Source organism: Trachypithecus francoisi, unplaced genomic scaffold (assembly GCF_009764315.1).
Source record: "Trachypithecus francoisi isolate TF-2019V2 unplaced genomic scaffold, Tfra_2.0 Lachesis_group17, whole genome shotgun sequence".
Taxonomy (NCBI): domain Eukaryota; kingdom Metazoa; phylum Chordata; class Mammalia; order Primates; family Cercopithecidae; genus Trachypithecus; species Trachypithecus francoisi.
Genome location: NW_022681462.1, coordinates 45,871 through 63,136, shown reverse-complemented (window position 1 = coordinate 63,136; position 17,266 = coordinate 45,871). Strand labels below are relative to the sequence as shown.

General features: G+C 47.8%; 1 pseudogene; it reads right to left on the bottom strand.

Moving 5' to 3' along the window:
* Window positions 1-3,139: 3,139 nt before the first annotated feature.
* LOC117063062 lies at window positions 3,140-17,063 on the bottom strand (annotated as a pseudogene).
* Window positions 17,064-17,266: the final 203 nt, after the last annotated feature.

The window sequence follows — 17,266 nt, the reverse complement described above, 5'->3', positions numbered from 1 at the left end:
ACCAGTCAGGACTGCGACTTTCTTTTGTTATCTTATTTTTATTTTTAGACCCTTGAGAGAAAGTTATTTAGGGATTACTTATAATGTGAAAATAATCTAATGATTAGAGAATCTCATTAGAACAAGTATTATATTTTCTGTTCCTATGTCAATGAAATCATCTTAATCCAGGCCGATGTTGGCAGGAATGGTCACGTTTAAAACGGTAAGATGTTTATGTGCTGTGTGGACCTTCCCCATATCATCTCTGGAACATTCCAGAACTTCCATCTCAATTCTCACTTGTTGACACCCTACCTTGTTTTGTGATTATTCTTGTTTGCATCAGAATTTTGAATCCACATACCTGAGATGATACCTACGTATGCATGTACACATGCATGTGTGTGCATGTGTGTATGTGTGTGTACGCGTGTCCATGTGCAGGTGTATATGCATGTATGTGTGCATGCGTACGTGTGTATATGTGTTTGTGTATGTGCGTATATGCGTGTGTATGCATGTATGTGCATATGTGTGTATGTATATGTATGTATGCACACATGTGTACATGTGCATGCACGTGTGCACGTGCATACACGTGTATGTGTGTGTGCACATATGCACACGCATGTGTGCATGTTTAGGTATGTGTATGCATGTGTATGCATGTGTGTGCACACAGATATACCTTTTCCTTTCATAGAGGCTGTTTTGAGTATTGCTGTTAGGCAGTGACAACTTTCCGTTTCCTCAGTCAGAAAATGGGTAGCTCATTATTAATAAAGATGAGCATTCAATATCAGGAATCCCTAAAGACAATTGAAATTGTCATATTAAATCAAATTCCAAAACAAAGATAGTGTTCTGTACTCTGTGTTCACATTGAACTTTCTGATAAAAATTGGTGTGAATGTTTCCCACTTATTGGAAATCACATGACTAGTTTAAGCAAAAACGTGGAATATTAATTCTGTCTTCAGATGACTTTTGCATATTTATGATTGATCTGTTCTGCTCTGGAAGCTCTGAAAGCCACTCTGTCTTACCCTAGCTGGTGCCACGGTTGTGAGAATTCAGGGAAACAAGGTGTCTGCCAGTTTAAGTATTTTAGATCTCAAGCTGCCTCTTTTCTGCACCATAAACCAACCTTAAAGAAAGACACAGAGTGACTTGCAGTGGATTCTATCAGTTTTATTTTCTGTGGCTGAATCGTCACTCTCCATTGTGAATTCATGTTATTTCTCAGATCGTTTTCATAACACAGGGAGGTTCTCCAGTGTTGAGTGCAGGTTCAGTGAAAGCACTCACACTGTTACTACGGACTTAAACAGACTTGTTTTCTGAGGTGACAACCCTGGAGTTAGGCATTCAGTGTCCGCCCATCACTTCACTTGGTTCCGAGTTCTCGGTCCCCTCCCGCTCTCCTCCCCCTGCACTGTTATTTCTGTCTTATCTTCTTTTTGACGCATAGGCCCTCAGCAGATGGTGTGTTGGGGGCAGGTGTCTGCTGTGAATCTTCGATAACCTTGGGAGAGAACTTTTTCTTTGGAGCAAGACCCCTCTCAATAAACTTTCAGTAGCCCGAGTATCATATGTTGTGTGAACTACTTGTGGAAAATGTTCAGCATTTGTCCTTGGATTTTGGCCGATCTTTCTCCACCTGCCAGTTTCGTCTCGGTTTGGCATGTCTGTACCTCACCAACCCCGTTCCAGCCCCGGTTCCATGTGAAGTAATTGAAGCAGAGCTCTGCAGATGAGAGAGTGTGTGTCGCCCCCCCGAGTTCCCTTCCTGGCCTCTGAGTGTGGGTTGTGTTTTGTTCCGAGGGACGACTCTGAGGCTCCTGGCCCCTGTTTTGGAGCACCCCACACCAAAGTGGGTGCAAAATGAAAAATGGGTGTATGCTGTATTATTATAATTCATAGAGCGGATGATAAAAATGCTTGAATCTGAACAGCAGCTGAAAATAAGGACATGGTACCAGTTTGGATATTGGACGACCTTTTTGAAAAAAGCTTTCATCACACTTTAGAAACCGTGCGTGTACTGTTTTGTATTTCATACTTAGAATCTGTACAGTGTGTGTTGTATGAATGTGTTGTATGAGTGTGTTGTGTTGTATGTGAGTTGCATGGGTTGTAGTGTGTTGTATGTGTATATTGTGTTGAGTTGCATGATTGTATGTTTGAGTGTTGTGTGTTGTATGAGTGTGTCGTACGTGTGTTTGTGAGTTGCATGTGTTGTGTGTTGTATGAGTGTTGTGTGTTGTGAGTGCATTCACATGTATTTGTGTTGAGTTGCATGTGTTGTGTGTATGTTGTATGTGTTATAGTTGCATGAGTGTTGTACGTGCATGTTGTGTTGTGCGTGAGTTGCATGTTTGTATGAGTGTGTTTAGGTGTATGTATTTGTGTTGTGAGTTGCATGTATTGTGTGTATGTTATGAGTGTTGTGTTATGAGTGTGTTGTATGTGAATGTTGCATTGAGTTGCGTGTGTTGTGTGTGTTGTACGTGCATGTTGTGTTGAACGTGAGTTGCATGTGTTGTACGTGAGCTGTATGAGTGTGTTGTTTATGTCGTGAGTTGTATGTATGGTGTGTATGTTGTGTGAGTGTTGTGTGCCTGTTATGTTGTGAGTTGCGTGTGTTGTGTGTTGTATGAGTGTTGTGTGTTGTATGAGTGTGTTGCATGTGCATGTTGTATATGAGTTGTGTGTTGTGTATGTATGAGCGCTGTACGAGTGCATTGTAGGTGCGTGTTGTATTGTAGGTGAGTTACGTGCGCTGTATGTGTGTATGAGTGTGTTGTACGTACATGTGTTGTGAGTTGCATGTATTGGTGATGTGTTGCGTGAGTGTGTTATAAATGCATATTGTGTTGTGAGTTGCATGTGTTGGGTATGTGTTGTATAGGTAGTGTGTGTTTGTGTGCATTGTGTGTTATGAGTGTTGTATAAGCGCATTGTACATGCGTGTTGTGTTGTTTGTGAGTTGCATGTTGTCAGTGTGTGCCGTGTGAGAGGCGGGGCATCCACATGACTGCTCCTCAGCGAGTCCTGCCTTGCAGCCCCTTCCGAGCTTGTATCCTCCTGAGCAGCCTAGAAGCACCAGCACGTTTGCCTCTGCCCCTCCCCAGGAGGCCTCAGCCAGATCCTGCGCTCAGCCCGCTGCTGGGTGGCCTCTCTTGTCTCTCTGGTCTCTCTCGTCATCCTCCTGCGCCTCCTCCTTCTCGGGACCTGCATCCTTCTTCTGTGCTCCCTGGCAAACCACACCTGGGATGTGGGAGTTCAGGCTCTCCCCGAAGCCGTTTGTTCCTCTCTGAAGAGCGCCCCCCTTGACTGGCCGTGAGCAGCTGGAGTGGATTGCAGGGAAGGGAGGTGGGTGTTCCTGTAGAGACGCCGGGGTCTTACCTGGGGAGAACGGAGCCTGCGCTGGGCAGGCCGCCCTCCTGAGGAAGGGGATGGGGCGGGAGGAGCCTCTCGTGGACAAGGGGCCCACCTCCTGCCGTCCTTCCCTCTATCCCAGTCTGTTGTGAGGGAGGGCGGGGCCCAAGGTGATTTCTATGCAGATCTTCAATTATCCAGGCTGTGAAACAAATACTTCTGTTTTTAAGATCAGAGGAAATCTCCTTTTGTTTGTCTGCCTTTTATTTTATTTTATTTTATTTTACTTTTTTTGAGAAGGTGTTGCCCAGGCTGGAGTGCAGTGGCATGATCTCGGCTCACTGCAACCTCCCCATCCCGGGTTCAAACAATTCTCCTGCCTCAGCCTCCTAAGTAGCTGGGATGACAGGTGCCCGCCAACACATCCGGGTAATTTTTGCATTTTTAGTAGAGATGGGGTTTCACCATGTTGGCCAGGTTGGTCTCGAACTCCTGACCTCAAATGGCCCACCCACCTCGGCCTTACAAGGGATTGGGATTACAGGCATGAGCCACCGTGCCCTGTCCATCTGCCTCTTAGTTAGAACCTGTATATTTAATGTTTTAAATTTCACTTTTCCAGGTCAGAACAGTGGCATTTCTTTTTCCTAGTGTTGCTATGAATGTCCTTTATGATTAGGAGACTGGGCTGGCTGCCCACTGGAGAGTGGTATCACTGGGTCATGGTCACCATCTGCCCCAGCAGGGTCCAGAGTGTTTAGAGTCTTTCCTGGGTGTGGATACCCTTTTGTCTGACGTTCAGATAAAACCAATCACCATATTTAGTGAATGAAAGAGATCAGAGCTGGGAACGCTTAGTGCACATCCACCTCTCCCGAGAGTGTTCACGCCTCTTCCACGCGGGGCTAGGCTGCTGCTGAGCGTGGTTCTACTGGCTGTGGGTGTGGCCTCTTTCCTCAACCACAGCCATCGCAGGCCTGCCACAGTTTTGATTCTTCTAGAAGAGAATGGGCAGGCAACACAAGAGAAACAAGATATGTTAGATCTGAAACCTTTAAAAATTATTTCTGCAAACATTGTGTTTATTTTTTGCCCATACCTAATTTGATAGCAATTTAGAAAAGATTAAAATGAAAAAAAATTTCCCCTCTATTAAGTCTTTGAAAGGCATCCAACTTAGTTTTCATACAATGATTGTCTCTTTGGAGTCATACTTTATTGGTTTCAGTAATGTGTAACAAGTACACCGGCATAAACAGATTTAGGAGCAAACAGCTGCTTCATGATTATAGTTCAGCTCGCGGGGCCCAGCTGTGGGGGTGCAGCCTGCGCCTGTCTGTGCGCCAATGGGGCTGGTCACCTTGAGCATCTGGGAGTGTCTGGGTAAGTGAGGTCTAGGCAAGGCAGTATCCACACATCTGTGTAGTTCTCACTTTGTCCACGTTATCCAGCAATGCCACGAATTCTCAAGTAAGTGTTCTCCAAGTGCATATTCAGTTAGTGTTTGGAAAGTGCATAGGTACCTCATACAGCGCTTTCAGGAAGAGCTAGGAGCCCAGGAATGAGAGCAGGTGTGAGGCCTGTACTCTCTTTGCATAGATAAAATATACATGTGCATATCTGAGGCCAGAAAGTTAGATTGGGGCCAGAATGTGGAAGTCCTTACCTGTCGGATACTAGGGAGCCACTGAGGGTTTTGGAGAGAATCGCGCCTCTGATGTGCGGCATGCCGTGGAGCGGGGGGTGGGGTGGGGGGTGGGGGTGGGGGTGGGGGGTGTGGCAGGGACAGAGCAGTCTCATACAGGGCACTCGCCCTGGCGAGAGGAGGAGAGAAGGCAGCCAGTGAGCTGAGGGATTCGGTGCCTGGGTCAGGAGGAGAAGAGGGAGTGCAGGAAGGCGGATGAAGCTGCGAGTCTGCACCCCGTGGTCGGCGTTGCGCTTTGCCGGAAATCAGGAGGAGAAACAAGTGTGGATCTGACTCGGAGATACGTAGAGACACCACTGCAAGCTGCGAGTTTGGAAATACAGGAGGAGGCTTGGGGAAAATCTGGAGCAGGGTGCATTTGGGAGCCTCTTAGGTAGAAGTGCAGGTCAAGTAGCCAGAGTGTGAGGCGGACATGTCTGGAGGGAGGAGGCCAAAGGAAAGCCCACATTTGGAAATGGAGGAAGGGTTGGAAGACCCAGAAAAGGTCCTGCTTAGAGCCCAGAGAAGAGCTGGATGGCGCAGTTCACTAAAGCCCAGAGCCCAGAGTTTCCAGGAGAAAGTCCCAAGTGTTGCTGAAAACCAGCGGGCAGGACTCCAGTTGGAGCCTGCGAGGGGAGCCTGGGTGCCCTGATCCCTGAGAGCAGCCAGAGCTTGGGGGTCTCCGCGGAAGTGGGTGGGAAGTGCAGGGAGCAGGTGGAGATGGTCCTTCAAGGCCTGGTGCTTCACAGGGGCAGCCAGCCGTGGACCGACACAGCTGGAGAGGGGCCTGAACCCAGAGCGTCTCCAGGAGGAGGACGGAGCCAGGAAGGGCAAAGGTATCCGGAAGAAAGGGGGCAGGCATGGAGCCAGGTCCCCAGGGAGGCTGCAGTCTTCTTTCTCTGTTCATGGACTGGTTGTTGGTTATTTTGAGTTCTCAAAGTCATCCACTCGATGTGGTCCAGAGAAAGTTGTCAGGGGTCTCAAGCCCGGAGCAGGCCTTGTGCTTTTCCCAACACTGCGTGTTGCCTCAGGGTTACCGTCAATGGCTAGTTCTAGCGTGTCTTTTGTTGAAGTCTGCAGAAGAGCCTCAACCAGCACCAGCTTTTGAAGAACTTATAAAACTTGTGTTCTTCTGATTCTGAGATTTTTGCCTGAAATGCCTCGTACATTTTTAACTAGGTGTTGTTAGCACTTGTGTTACGGCATTTGGAGCTCTGTATTTTTGTGATGTGCTAGCTCTGAGGATGTTTAAGATTAGATTCCTAGAAATCAGATTATAGGAGCTCTCGGCCACGCTTCATGAGTTCTGTTTTGACCCCTCATAGTGGATCTCGTTGCGGTGGCTATTCTTAGTATTTGTGGAACACTTGACTCGTGATGCTAAGAGAATGTGATTTGTTTTCTTTGTAAGCCTAAAGTCTAATGACCTTGTAGAGTCTTTATACCCGTCTCTTATAAATCAGCTTTAATATACTTGAAAGTGTCCTCATTGTGCCCTTGAAAAGCAGGTGCACATTTTAAAAGTCATCCTTTGAAAACCCTTGTCTTCAGCCTGTGCCCTTTGTCTGTTTTGTTTCCTTCACTGCAACATCATGAAACAGGGACAAGGGCTAGAGTCTGTTTCATACAGAGAACTTGAAACAAGGACAAGGACTAGAATGTGTTTCATACACAGAGCTGAACTGTGCGGAGCGACCTGCTTTGCCGACGTCTGTTTCTGTCTTGAGAGGGAACCCAGGCCTCTTGACTTTTCCTTTTGTACATTTTCCAAAAGAATATTTTTTCCTCTCTCGGGTCCATTCCACTGTGGGATTCTCTCCTAAGGCTGTTTCTTTGCCTTCCATTTTGACAACTATGATGTAGTTTCCGAGATGATAGAAGGGTAGTGCAAAGGCCTGGGAAAGAGAAAGCAGGAAGGGAAGAAATCATCTCATGATTTGAGTCAGAAGGAAATCACTCAGACAGGAACGCTATTACAAGCGAGTCAGATCCCAGGAAGTGGGATTGAATAAGTGGCATCGTATCACACACCTCTGTTTTACATTGTTGCTGTTGCCAGGGGTAACGAAAAGAACGAGTATATTCATTCCGAGGTCAAACATATATCTTTGCTGACTCTGACTAGAATTAGCAGAATTCGTTCAGTTCAAGTTTGAGAATACCTTTACAGAAGAGGGTCTTCGTGCACGTGTGCCTATTTCTATTTATATGTTCACACGTATTGGAGTATAAATGTGTGTGTGCTGTGTGTGAGACCTCAGTATTTGAAAGAAGAAATGTGCAGCAGACCTTATTAATTATGAGAAGGTACATTTGGGGGATAAATCACTTTGTTTAGAATTGAATAATGGGGTCTTTGAGGGGTGTATATATGTATGTGTGTTTGCATTTCTGTGTATGAAATGTATATTTCTGTGTATGAAATGTATATGTGTATGAAATGTATATGTGTATGAAATTTCTGTGTATTGCATGTATATGGGTTGTGCATGTATATGTGACTTTGTGTGTAATGTACATGTGCATGCATGTGTATATGTATATATATGTGTGCATATGTATTTGTGTTGCATGTATGTGTGTGCATGTGTTACATGTTTAGGCACGACTGCACATATGTGCAAGTAGGCATGCATGGATGCTCGTGTGCGTATAGTTATACATGTATATTTGTGCATGTTATGTCTACGCATTTACATATGTATGTGTGTCAGAATGTGTATGTATAGGCATGTGTGTTTGAGTGTTGTGCCTATGCTTGTGCGTGTGTGTTTGAGTGTTGTGCATATGCTTGTGCGTTTGTGAGTGTTGTGTGTATGTTTGTGCGTGTGTGTTTGAGTGTTGTATGTGTCTGCATGTGTTATGTGATTATGTGAATGTGTGTGCATGTGTGAATGTATGTATTGCATGTAGGTGTGCGTGTCCATGTGTATGTGTGTGTGTGATATGTGTCTGTGCATGCATGCATGTGCACATTGGATTTGTGAATCCTCTCTGGGAGGGGCATGTTCCTGGAGACAGTGCATGGGATCCTCCGTTGTCCTCTCAGGGAGAGAGACACTGTGAAAGTTCGAGCCATTAGGTAAACATGCCTGATGTTCTATAAAATATATATTTAAATATACCACTGGGGTTAAATATATGTTAAATGGGTGCAAAGTTGTTATATTGCATTAAAAGTCATGTTAGTACTTCCTGGTTAAAGGCTTTGTGAATGATTTCCTGTACATGGGACATAACACACCACACAGAATTACAGCGGGTCAATGGTATTTGTCAGGAAGTCTGGCTTACGATTGGTATTTCTAGTTGCAGACATGCAGGTTGAGCTTTGCTGGACTTAGAGGAGGGTCATTGACTCTGCCCACTGAATGATACCAGCGTCTCTGCTGCTTCCTTTTCCTGCCGGCTTCATCCAGAGCTGGGACAGCTGCTCTGAGACGCATTGTACTTTTCTCTCCGTAAAGATCTGCAGCATTTGTTAGCAGTCCAGTAGCAGACCGAGTGGCAGGTCCAGGGGCAGGTCCAGGGACAGGTCCAGCGGCAGGTCCAGGGGCAGGTCCAGCCGCAGGTCCAGCCAACTTTCCACATGGCCCATGTGAAAATGTACGCTCTCCCTTCCATTTTTCATTTATTTATTTTATTTATTTATTTATTTAATTTTATTATTATTATTATTTTTGACACGGAGTCTCGCTCTGTCACCCAGGCTGGAGTGCAGTGGCCGGATCTCAGCTCACTGCAAGCTCCGCCTCCTGGGTTTACGCCATTCTCCTGCCTCAGCCTCCCGAGTAGCTGGGACTACAGGCGCCCGCCACCTCGCCCGGCTAGTTTTTTGTGTTTTTTTAGTAGAGACGGGGTTTCACCGTGTTAGCCAGGATGGTCTCGATCTCCTGACCTCGTGATCCCCCCGTCTCGGCCTCCCAAAGTGCTGGGATTACAGGCTTGAGCCCCCGCGCCCGGCTGTTTTATTTATTTATTTATTTTATTTTGAGCAACGTGGCTGTTTATTTCACCTGGGTGCAGGCGGGCTGAGTCCGAAAAGAGTCAGCGAAGGGAGACAAGGGTGGGGCCGTTTTATAGGATTTGGGTAGGTAAAGGAAAATTACAGTCGAAGGGGAGTTGTTCTCTGGCGGGCATGAGTGGGGGTCACAAGATGCTCTGTGGGGGAGCTTTTTGAGCCAGGATGAGCCAGGAAAAGGAATTTCACCAGATAATGTCATCGCTTAAGGCAAGGACCGGTCATTTACACTTCTTTTGTGGTGGAATGTCATCAGTTAAGGCGGGGCAGGGCATTTGCACTTCTTGTGATTCTTCAGTTACTTCAGGCCATCTGGGCGTATACCCTCCACTTTAAGAGTTATCCAAAGCGTCTGTGATGGTCCAGGAAGCTTCCAAGGCGATGGGACAGCGTCAATCTTCAGCCGCTAAGCCGAGAATGTGTGGGAAGGAGTCAGTCAGAGAGCCTTGGGCCAGAGCTGCAGGGGCTCTGGGAGTGGCTGCTGGGCGAGTTGGACAGTCCGACTTCCAGTGGGGTCCCACACAGATGGGACACGGCTTAGGAAGAATCCCGGGCTGCGGGCATTCCTTGGCCCAGTGGCCAGATTTCCGGCACTTGTAGCAAGCTCCTGGGTGAGGAGGTTCTGGAGGAACCCCTGGCAGCTGTGGTTCAGGCATTTGGAAGTTCTTGTGTGCTGGAGATGTGGCTGGGGTTTGTCTCACAGTGGGGACAAGGAATTGCAACTTAGAAATAAGTTGGTGCTTGGCTGCCTCTACTCTATTATTGTACACCTTGAAGGCGAGGTTCGTTAAGTCCTGTTGTGGGGTTTGAGGGCCGGAATTTAATTTTTGGAGCTTTATTGAATGTCGGGAGCAGATTGTGTAATAAAATAAAATATATATTAAGAATAAGACAGCCTTCTGACCTTTCAGGGTCTAGGGCTGAAAAGTGTCTCAGGGTGGCTGCTAAACAGGCCATGAACTGGGCTAAGTTTTTATATTTGATTAAAAAGAGCCTAAACACTAACTGATTTGGGAGAGGTCGGATAAAGAAAAAGGAGCATTAACCTTGACCACGCCTTCAGCCCTAGCCACTTTTTTAAGAGGAAATTGCTGGGTAGGTGGGGGAGGGTTAGTCGAGGAATGAAACTGTAAGCCAGACTGGGTGTGAGGAAGGCAGGTGATAAAAGGATTATAGTGGAGGCTGAGGAAAAATTGAGACCTAACTTGGCCTGGCAAGGAAGACAGAGGTCAGATGGGTCTATAGAAAAGGAATACTGGAAAGACTCAGCGAAGCTTGGGGTTGGGACTGAGGGGACAGGCAGGAGGGAAAGAAGGAAGATTTGGGAGGAGTTGCATTGGGAACAGAGACTAGGGAGGGACCGATGTGTAAAAGAATGCCTGGACGTCAGGCACCTCAGACCAGTTGCCCATTTTAGGACAAGAATTATTTAGATCTTGTAGGATGGAAAACTCAAAAGTGCCATTTTCTGGCTCTTTGGAACTACTGTTGAATTTGTATTGGGGTTAAGCGTCATCTTAGAAGAAAATAAGGCATTTAGGTTTTAGGTCAGGTGTGAGTTGAAGAGGTTTTAAGTTCTTGAGAACACAGGCTAAGGGAGAAGAAGGAGGAACGGAGGGTGGAAGGTTGCCCATAGTGAAGGAGGCAAGCCCAGAGAAAAGAGAGAGTAGAGACACAGAAGGAGTTCGGGGGTTCTTGCCCTCCAGAAAAGCAGGAAAGAGGTCGGGGAGTGGAAGTAATGGACTGGGGCGCAAAATTAAGAGGTCGGGGTCCTTGCCCCTCCCCCAGAAAAGCAGAGAAGGGGTAGAAACAGGGAGAGAAGGGTTTGGGGTGCTTGTCCCTCCCCCAGAAAAGCAGAGAAGGGGTAGAGACAGGGAGAGAAAGGGGTCGAGGTGCTTGCCCCTCTCCCAGAAAAGCGGGGCTTGCCACTAAGGGTGAAGGACCAAGGGAGGCGTCCCTGCAGCGTGGTCAGACACCTCTGAAACGTGGGTGAGAAATCAGAGAGGCGTCCCTGCAATGATTAAACACCAAGGGAAGGCTGCCTTCCCCAGTCTATGCCTTCCCCGGCGCCGGCGTTTTGGGTTCGTGGATAAAACGTGTCTCCTTTGTCTCTACCAGAAAATGAAAGGAATTGAAATTAAGAGAAGGGAGAGATTGAAGGGTGGTGCAAAGATTGAAAGGAGAAAGAGGTCGAGCGATAGTGAGAGAGGTTGGAGAAGATGGTAAAAAGAGGCTGCTTACCCAATTTAAAATTGGTGAGATGTTCCTTGGGCTGGTTGGTCTGAGGACCAGAGGTCGTGAGTAGATCTTTCTCACAGAGCAAAGAACAGGAGGACAGGTGATTGATCTGCCAAGGGAGGTCCCCTGATCCGAGTCACGGCACCAAAATGACATGCGCATCTGTGTGAAGAGACCACCAAACCGGCTTTGTGTGAGCCACATGGCTGTTTACTTCACCTGGGTGCAGGCGGGCTGAGTCCGAAAAGAGAGTCAGCCCCCTTCCATTTTTTAAAGCAGTAGTTATTAGTAGAGCCTACTGCCGTTTCTCCTTGAGCTCCTCACAGTGGATCGTAAGCATTTGCTTTATGAAAGCAAAGTTCCATGCTCTTTGTGCTAAGTCTCCTCTGCCTTTCTGTGAGAGGCTAGAATTGGGATCGACCCTCAGCTGTGCCAGAGCCTTGGTACATGTCTCAGTTCTGGAATCTACTCTGTGCTTGTTGCCTTCCATCCACCGACAGCCGTCTGTCTTCCTGTCACTCCTTCAACACGGAGTCCAGAAGTGTGCACACAGGTGAGCCTGTGTGAATGCTGGTTTTGTAGGATCTTATCGGGACCTTAGTCATCTTTTCACTAGGAAATCAGACACTGCAGAGGACTTACAGAAAAGCCCAAAGAAGCCGTATCAATAGAATCATAGAGACAGAATTCTATAACCATAGGAAATGGCATTGATTATCATGAAATGTGCATTTATGTGAGGCATAGTAAAGCATCACATTTCTTACTGGGTAAGAGCTTGGAAAAGAGATTATGAAAGTATAACTGACTCTACTCTTGTATCGTGGAACATGGTAAAATGATGCAAGGTATTGTATAGAATGGAACACACAGAATAGAATTCTATAGCGTAGCGCAGAATAGAACAAATAGTATAATGTCATATAGGGTAGCATAGAATAGAAGAAACAGTGTAACATTATGTAGTATAGTATACAATAGGGCAAATAGTATTACATGGTCTAGAATAGAACAAGTGGGATAGTATTGTAGAGTATACAGTTGAACTAATGACGTAGTATTGCATAGCATAATACAGTCTAGATTAGAACACACAGCATAGTATTAATATTACGTAGTGTGGTGTGGAATAGTAGGGTCGCATGGCACAGAACACAGAGGATAGTGTTCTGTAGCACTGATGCAGGAGTTTTGCTCTTTAGCTTAGCTGGGTCCAGGTTCTTGTCTCCTGACCAGGAAGAAACAGGCAGGGGGACATCGAAGAGTGAGTGCAGTGGAACTTATTAAGCTAAAAGTTAAGCTCTCAGCGAAAAGAGGGGCCCTGAGAGCAGGTTGCTTGTCGCCCCCTTCCCAGTTGACTACAAGGGCTTTTATATAGAAGCTGATGGGGCTGGGCTCCCTGTCTAAGGAGCACATTTCTGGTGGTTCCACCCCATTCCCCCGTGTGCATGGGGACCCTGAGTCTGCTATGAGCATGTTTAGGCGAGCCCCCCGTGCAAGTCCCCCTATCTGCACAAAACATGGGCTGGAGGCTCTCTGGGACCCTTCCTTTACTGTCTGCCTAAAGCAAGCTGGCTAACTCCTTTCCGTATAGAAGAAAATAGAATAGAATAGAACAGATAGTACAGTATTTTATAGTATAGAATGAAGCTGTCGTATTCTATCGTAGAGAATGGAATAGTATAGAATAGAACACACAGATCGTACTAGTGTAGTATAGAATAGTAGCCTCACGCAGCACGGAGCAGTGTTGTGCTACCTATGTACAGAGTGGAACCAGCAGGAGAGCGTTCTTCAGTAGGGCGTCACTGCCCCTTCATATTTCTTTGGTTCTGCAGAAATGAGGAGAGGGAGTTAAGAGAGGGGGAGGAGGTTGGCTTTCTTACTTTTAAGGCGCTCATTACTTCTTGGGGATCATTTGATGGTCCCCTTTGGTAGTATTCTGTGAAGCAGCCTCTGTACTCTGTGTAGGGTGAAATGTGGGACAGTCTGTGGACTCTGTGTAGGGTGAAATGTGGGGCAGTCTGTGGACACTGTAGGGTGAAATGTGAAGCAGTCTGTGGACTCTGTAGGGTGAAATGTGGGGCAGTCTGTGGACTCTGTAGGGTGAAATGTGGAGCAGTCGGTGGACTCTGTAGGGTGAAATGTGGAGCAGTCGGTGGACTCTGTAGGGTGAAATGTGGAGCAGTCTGTGGTCTCTGTGTAGGGTGAAACATGAAGCAGTGGAGAAAGGATGAAGTCAGAAGTAGCTCAGCAGAGATGCACCAACTCTTACCTGGGAGACTGTGGAGCAGTCTGTGGACTCTGTAGGGTGAAATGTGGAGCAGTCTGTGGACTCTGTAGGGTGAAATGTGGAGCAGTCTGTGGACTCTGTAGGGTGAATGTGGGGCAGTCTGTGGACTCTGTAGGGTGAATGTGGCAGTCTGGGACTCTGTAGGGTGAAATGTGGAGCAGTCTGTGGACTCTGTAGGGTGAAATGTGGAGCAGTCTGTGGACTCTGTAGGGTGATATGTGGGGCAGTCTGTGGACTCTGTAGGGTGAAATGTGGGGCAGTCTGTGGACTCTGTAGGGTGAAATGTGGAGCAGTCTGTGGACTCCGTGTAGGGTGAAATGAGGTGTTTTATGGAAATAGTTGTCTCCTGCCTGGCACATGGCAGATCCTCCATGGATCTTGCCGTCAGGACCCCTCTGATAACTTCTCTACAGTGCCCTCCACACTATAAATACCACACATTGTGGGAAGTCCGGGCCTTTTCAAAGGCTGGGTTTCATTTTAACAAAATTGGAATGCCCTGCATATTTGGAATGGCCAGATCATCCTGCACTTTTGACTTCACCTGTCCAGCTGGGTACACCTCCCTGCGTGCTGCCAAGGTTTACGGTGGAATTCCCTGACGCCACTGCCCTCACTGCCTGCACCTGAATCTGCTGTGGGGTCATTTCCTTATTGGACTTGCCTGGGGACCTCCTGAGGGGTGGATGGGTCAGGACTGGGTTATCTGGGGAAGGTGTTCACGGCATTCCTGTTTGCAGTCTGTGTCCCTGTTGGAAGAGATGCTTTTAGCACATCCGTCAATCCAGACGTGATTAGCAAGGGGTGTCTCTCCCAGGTAAGAGTTGGTGCATCTCTGCTGAGCTTCTTTTGACTTTATCCCTTTTCAAGTCTGTTACCAAGAGAACTTTGGTTTCTCAAGGTTTAAGAATTAATGTCAAAGAGCAATTTAGTGTTCTTTTTGAGTCACCAGCCTTGCTGTGGATGATTCATGAGTCCTTGGTGGTTAGGGCCACAGCACAATCGGTGGGCCATCTGTTCCCCACCCTGGTGGATACTTTCCCACCCAAAGAAATGTATTCTGTTAACATGTCTCAATTAGAATATTTTAGTAGGAGACAGAGTTATGGCTCTTGTTTTAATTTGTAATAGATGATTACTGTAGCAGGGTCAAGGTTGAGACTTGTAGTGTAGCTCATGGAAAACATTGATTAGAAACACCCAAAATATATCACCAGCTTTGTTGCTGCAGCTCCAAGGGACTAGGAATGCATATCTATTTTTTTCTTTTGTTATTATTTATTTTTATTTTTGAGACAGAGTCTTGCTCTGTCACCCAGGCTGGATTGCAGTGGCATAATCTCAGCTCACTGTAACCTCTGCTTCCAGGGTTCAAGAGAATCTTGTGTCTTAGCCTCCTGAGTAGCTGAGATTACAGGTGCCTGCCACCATGCCCAGCTAATTTTTGTATTTTTAGTAGAGACAGGGGTCTCACCGTGTTGCCAGGCTGGTCTTGAACTCCTGACCTCAAGTGATCTGCCAATCTTGGCCTCCCAAAGTGCTGGCATTACACACATGAGCCACTGTGCCTGGCCACCATGACCATTTTAAATGGGCACTGAATATCTGCCTTTTTTTTTTTTTTTTAAAGAAGTGCAGATGTTACCTCTCACACCTCTATTCTGTTGCTGGCCTGGGCTGGCCAGCAGGGTTCCCAGGCTCGAGGCCATGTCTGAAGTGTTGTTGGACAATGTGGATCTGTGACCCCTTGGTCTTTGGGGACATGGGGCACCCCGGGACACCCACAGTCTTGCGAGGGTTTTCAGCTCTGTGTGTGGCTGCTGTGAGGCAGCTTTGGGCGGGGAGGAAGGAGAGCAGAGCCCATCTGTCCTGGTGCGGAAAATGCCCAAGAAAGTAAAGAAATGGTACAAAAAAATCATCATCTGCCCTGGTGCCATTTCTGTTAAAAAAATAAATAAAAATTCACTCTGAATGTGGTTGTGTGCTTGAGGAGGATAGAAAATACCTGGAAAGACGCACAAAGTGTTCTTATGGGGTCAGCGCTGGGAAGTGGGATGGGAGGCTTGGGAGTGTGTGGAAAGGAGGACGTGGCGTATTTCATTCTAATTTATTTGGTAGAGCAAGTGATGAAAATGAAGCTTGAGTGATCAGAGCAGCTCGGCCTGGCCATGGGTAGATCCCAGGGTGTCCCGCCTCCCGCCTCCAGCTGCAGCTCTGTTTCTCAGTCACAGATGAGACAGGTGGCCTGAGGCTGTGGGCCGAGGAGGGGCACCTCGGTGTCCCCAGCACCTGACTGTCCAGGCTGCTCTTGGGCCAGCCTGAGGGAAGGGGCGGAGGAGAGCTGGGAGGGTGCACAGTGCGTCCCCTTCCCCCGCCCTGGGACTGAGGTGAGCCCAGGCTGCTGTCAGAATGGAGGAAGATGCCCTCAGGACGGAGGAAGAGGCCGGTGGAGTCTGGTCAGCAGCCAGTGTGGTCTTTCCCACAGGGGATACGCAGTGCGCCAACTAGCAGGAAAAAACTCTGCTTTAGTTTTTACATTTTGCTCATTCTGTTTATCGTGCTGGTCATGGTAAGATTTGGATATTGTTGGTAGGAATCAGTGTCAATTGCATACAGTTGACTCGTGTCCAACACAAGCTTGAGCTTTGCGGGTCAACTTATAGGTGGATTTTTTCAGTCAAACTCAGGGAGAAAATACAGTGTTCTGCCACGTGAAACGCATGTCGGAGGGCTGATTCTTTGCACACGCAGAAAATACAGTGTTCCTGCCATGTGAAAGGCGTGTCGGAGGGCCGACTCTTTGTACACGCAGGTTCGGCAGGTCCACCTGTGGGGCTTGAATGTGCCTGGATTTGGTGTCCATGGGGTCCTGGAACCGATTCCCTGAGTCCAGCGAGGCTGGCCCCGGGATCGACTCCTTGAGGACAGCGAGGCTGGCCCCGGGACCGGCTTCCTGAGGACAGCGAGGCTGTTTCTAGGAGCAGGTGGTTTATTTTGTGTTTTCCCCCTGGCTCCACACCCCGTTCTTAGAGACACGGCTGTCGCAGGGTGACCAGCTGGGGAGGGGAAGAGTGGAGGGCACCTGGTAGAAGTGGCTGTGGACTCTCTTAGGAACCATAGCCGTGGCACCTACCGTAGACGAAGATGTTGTTGGTCTGCACTCTTCTCGTGTTGGTCTGGGGCATGCAGTGGTCATGGGCTGGTGTGGTCCACAGCCCCGGTCTGGGGCATGCAGTGTCTTTGGGTTGGTGTGGTCCACAGCCCCTTGCTCCGTGGTCCCTGAGCCTGAAATCCCATCCGGTGCTGTGTCACCTTGGGCCAGCTGTCTCCTGAGGGGAAGGGAACAGGGAAGAGCCCTCCCCGCATGGCCTCCCCAGCACCACCCACCCCCAGGACCTCCAGTGTGGACCCTACTGGGGGCTCCTCTCTCCTGGGGGGACCTTGTCCCAACAAGAGGACTCCATGGGCTGCAGGAGGTGTCGAGCTATTTTCTCTCCTGGAACTGGGTTGCTGGCAGCTCCCAGACGCAGGACGAAAGGCTCAGACGTGCCTTCATAATAAGGACTTGTCGACGTGAACTTTGGACAGCAAACACTGCTTACATTTCCTTTTCCGTTTTGATGCGTTAATGGTGTGCAGCAACACCGTGACACACGGGGATGCAGGT